The sequence below is a fragment of the Panthera uncia genome (genome assembly GCF_023721935.1).
Source record: "Panthera uncia isolate 11264 chromosome A3 unlocalized genomic scaffold, Puncia_PCG_1.0 HiC_scaffold_11, whole genome shotgun sequence".
In the NCBI taxonomy this organism is placed as follows: Eukaryota; Metazoa; Chordata; class Mammalia; order Carnivora; family Felidae; genus Panthera; species Panthera uncia.
The window spans coordinates 2,890,040-2,894,908 of NW_026057578.1; the positions used below are offsets into that span (position 1 = coordinate 2,890,040).

The 4,869-nt window shown below is 43.1% G+C and overlaps 1 pseudogene; it reads left to right on the forward strand.

Annotated features, from left to right (window-relative positions):
• The first annotated feature begins 506 nt into the window (after positions 1 to 506).
• LOC125936354 (peptidyl-prolyl cis-trans isomerase A-like) lies at positions 507 to 1,003 on the forward strand (annotated as a pseudogene).
• Positions 1,004 to 4,869: the final 3,866 nt, after the last annotated feature.

Sequence of the window (4,869 nt, forward strand, 5' to 3'; positions counted from 1 at the left end):
AACAGCAATCCTCAGTGTAGCCCAGGGGAAAGGAATAGAGACTCTTTTAGAGGCACAGACATCCAGGGAAGTCCTACAGCAGAGAGTACAGCAGTATCACTAAGAAAAGCTCTGACAAACCAGCCTCCACCTGAAATACGAGATAATACAGAGAAATTTTAAGCTAATAACCATAGCAATAACAAAACCCAAACCAACTCAATTTCTAGCTAGATTGGCTAAGTACCACCACACTAACAGCCCAGCGGAAGGAGCCTGCCACATCCAAACATAAGTACTATTTACCTGGATCTCTGCCATCTTACATATGGCATTCAGGGGTAACTAGCATGCATGTACAAGCCAGAAATTATGAGACAAACAGAAACTCTGCCAAAAGACAAAATAATCAATATAAGTAGGCTCAGGAGTGGCTCAGATGTTGGAAATATACATGATTTAAAACAGCCATGATGGAGGTCTTGCAGATGCCTCCACCATCCAGAAGCCCCCTACATTGACTAGCCATGGTCGACCCCACCATGTTCTTTGACATCACCACGGAGGGTGAGTACTTGGGCCATATCTCCTTTGAACTGTTTGCAGATAAAGTTCCAAAGACAGCAGAAAACCTTCATGCTCTGAGCACTAAGGAGAAAGGATCTGGTGATAAAGATTCCTGCTCTCACAGGACTATTCCAGGATTTATGTGCCAGGGTACTGACTGGCAGCAAGTCCATCTATGGGCAGAAGTTTGATGATGAGAATTTCATCCTGAAGCACATGGGTCCTGGCATCTTGTCCTTAGGGAATGCTGGACCCGACACAAGAAGTTCCCAGCTTTTTGTCTGCACTGCCAAGATTGAGTGGTTGGAGGGCAAGCATGTGGTCTTTGGCAAGGTTAAAGGGGATAGGTATTGTGGAAGCCATGGGGCACTTTGGGTCTAGGAATGGCAAGGCCAGCAAGAAGACTACCACTGCCAAATGGACAAAACTAATACATTCGATTTGTGTTGTATCTTAACTGCCAGACCGTTCCTTCTGTAGCTCGGGAGAGCACCCCTCCGCCCTCACCTGCTCAAGATCCCCTATAATCTTTGTGTTCTCACTGCAGTTTTGTGGGTTCCATGTTTTTCCTTATTACCCTCCAAGTCTAGCTGGATTGCAGAGTTCAGCTTACAATTATGAAATTAAAACTGAACACCACCACCACCAAATAGCCATGATGGATGTGTCAAAAGTTTTGGAAGAGAAGAAAGTCAGAATTCAGGGACAATTGGGGGATTTCAGTAGAGAGATTATAAATAAAAGTCATGGTAATGGAGATAAAGACTTCCTTGAATGATGTACATGGTGCACAGGCAGATTATGATCCCTGGCTGCTGAAATTTGCAGCCAACGAGAGAAACGTTGGTGTGATCCCAGACTAGGACAGGTAAGAAGAGGGCTTGGCTATCTCACTCAAGAATTTTGACATTCTGGGGAACCATAAAGGTCTTTGATCTCGGATATGAAAAGATGTGATCAGTGCGTTTGACAAATAGTGCCATGACTATTGCCGACAAGGAGGCTCTCCTGGAAGCCAGTGTGAAAGAGGCTGAGTGGTGGGTGAGGGAGGGGGCAGGTGGAAGGGAACTGACTCCCAAGATGCAGGGTGAGGGACAGGGAGGCCTCACCCTCTCTCTGAGGGCTCCAGCTGCATGGGCTGCTGATGCTGTGGTCCCACTTGGGATCTCAGAACTTTTGTGGAGGAGGAGAGAACGTGGAGTGAGTTTCCACAGATGCTCCGGAGGTTCCCGTGGGAGAAGTGGACACATGTGGTCAGTTAGGGAAAGAGTGTTATTGGTGGAGAAGCGCCAGTACCCCTGAACAGAAGAAGGTAGACTCAGCAATGCGGAGGTGTCTGTCCCGGCTACAAGATCAGAGGAGACGCCCAGGGAGAGATGGGTAGGAAAAGGGTGAAGATTATTTCTTGCCCTTACATATTTTCCCCTAAACTGGAAATAACTTGATTTCTTACTTTCCCTCTAACCTGTGATACTTTATCTTCTCTTGCTTTTTATTTATTTTTTACTTACTTAATTTTTAAGGTTTCCTTATTTATTTAGAGAGAGATAGTGAGAGAGTGTGGGAGGGCCAGAGAGAGAGGAGAGAGAGAATCCCAAGTGGGCTTCGTGCTGTCAGCACAGAGCCCACGAACCATGAGACCATGACCTGAGCCAAAATCAAGAGTCAGATGCTTAACTTATGAGCCACCTTTTCTTGCTTTCTCAATAAGCATGTCACAGGGAAAATACACAAACATGTCCACGTGTAATTAAATATTTCCCAAAGAAAGGCGGGCTGCTCTTTTGTATCGACAGTTCCCTTTCTGCTGGTTGCTGTGCTCGGCCTCCTTCTTTTAAATATTGTTCAGACTGTATCTAGCACAGTGTCAGCTCCTCCGTGGTGCCCGATGATATTGGATGATGGTAATTATATGTGTCACTGGAACAGCACTGCTGTAAAACCAGCAGCCATCCCAACCCATAATGTCAGAGTTAAAAAAAAAAATATTCTTCCTTTATATTATAGCACTGGATCAGAATCACGGGTTTCAAACCGAATAATAAAAGTAATTTCCTATGATGAAGATAGGGAGAAAAATAGTATTCATTAGACACCTCCTATCTACCTTGGATTGTGTTAAACAGATAGATAAATGCCATAACGTAGTATAGAGATATAAAATATGGGGCGCCTGGGTGGCTCAGTCAGTGAAGCATCCGACTTCGGCTCAGGACATGATCTCGCAGTTCGTGAGTTGGAGCCCCGTGTCGGGCTCTGTGCTGACAGCTCAGAGCCTGGAGCCTGCTTCGGATTCTGTCTCCCTCTCTCTCTGCCCCTCCCTCTCTGCCCCTCCCCTGCTCAAGCACGTGTGCTCTCTCTCTCTCTCTCCTCTCTCTCTCAAAAATAAATAAACATTAAAAGAAAATTTTTAAAAAATTCACCACAGTGTCAGGTGACTCAATGGTGGCATGAGAAGTGTTTAGCCCTTTCATTTGCTAAACTGCATTTCCTTTTTAAAATATTTTAAATGAACACAATTACCTTTAAAATGCATTTAAAATCTCTCTTTCTCCCTCTCATTATAAGAGGATCTACTCGAATTTCCACATCAGCTTACTCTAGCACATTCCACATCCCAGATTTGTTCTGGAAACATCCTGGGAATTGAGGTACTTATGCTGTTCTCTGCCATCTTGTGACGCACAGGTATGACCTGTTTGGTCTTCTCTAAGATGTTTCCTTGATGGATCTGTTTGTCTGAAAGGATATTTAACCCAAATCCTAGGTTGTTTTTCATTTCTTTCATTTTTAAAACATTTTGCTACTATGCATATGACACAAACAGAAAATTGTAAAAATTTTAAAAGCACATCTGAATGATCGGTTACAAAATGCAATTGACACGGCCATCCAGACCAAAACAGAATAGTTCTACATTCCAGAAGCCTACCTCCTGTGCCACCGAATGCCCTCTCCCCACTTCCCTCTCCACATCTTTATATCCTCTCTCTGCCTTCTTCTTTCTAGTTTAATCACACAAATATACAGCTCTATATATTACAATTTAGTTTTTTAAAATATTAGATAAAAGGGATGACAGTCTGACGTCCCTTGTGTGATGAGAGCAACTGTAGCATCTCCTTCAGTGCTGGCATGGTGATGACAGAATCGCTCAGCTTATACCCGAACATGTAGTCACTGTCTCCATGTTACAACAGGTTCTTGTTTTGCTGGGTATAGAATTACAGGTTGGTGCTTACTGTCTGTTAGTCCTTCTCACTGTCTTCGGGCTTGTACGTCTCCTGTTGAGAAGAGGGTTGTCAGCATCAGTTCATATTGTCATTTTGAAGAAAACTTGCCTCTTTCTTCCAGCTATTTTTAAGAATTTAAAAAATTCCCTTTGCCTCTGATGTCCAGAAGCTTTACTGTAACGTACCCTCATGTGTAATTTTTAGAATTTACTGTTTGGACCTGCAAAGCTTCTTGGATCTGTGATTTTTGTTTTTTATTAGCTTTATAAAGTTCTCAGCCGATATAATATCACTTCTGACCAGTTTTCACTCTTCACTCTCTGGTATTCCAATTACACACACGCTGGCACTCCCTCAGTACCCTTGGGGTGTTTTCAACCTTATCCTGTACTTTCCATAATTTGTTATTCTGTGATATCTTCTTGACTTTGACATTTGATCTATCTCCCACTTCACTAATTATTTCCATGTCCAATCTATATTAAATCCTCCAATTTAATTCTAAATGTTTATGTATTTTTCTATTCCACAATGTTCAATTCTTTTTTAAAAGAATTTTGTAGGTTCTTTTGTAAGAATTCTCAAAGGCTCTGTTTCCTTGAACATGATCATCAGGTTCTTTAAAGTCCAACAACTCTGGGGTGCCTGGGTGGCTCAGTTGGTTGACCGTCCAACTCTTGGTTTCAGCTCAGGTCAGGATCTCACAGGTTGTGAGTGTAAGCCCTCATCGGGCTCTGAGCTGATGGTGTGGAGCCTGCTTGGGATTTTCTCTCTCTCTCTCTCTCTCTCTCTCTGCCCTTCCCCTGCTCTCTCTCTCACAAATAAATAAACTAAAAAAAAATATGGTCCTCCAACTCCAATCTCTGGATCCACTGTGAGTCTGTTTCTGTTGCCGATATTTGCTGCTGATTTCTGCACATGTTGTCCTGCCATGTCAAGGTGCCCAGTTATTTCATGCAGTGTGCCAGAAGCTTTACTTTTTACAGAGCTTTGCAGAAATTATTCAGGTCCCCATTGACGGATTTATGTTTGCTATAGCAATCCCAGAGCAATCCCATTTGAGACATCACTAGAAGCTAAGGTGCAGAGG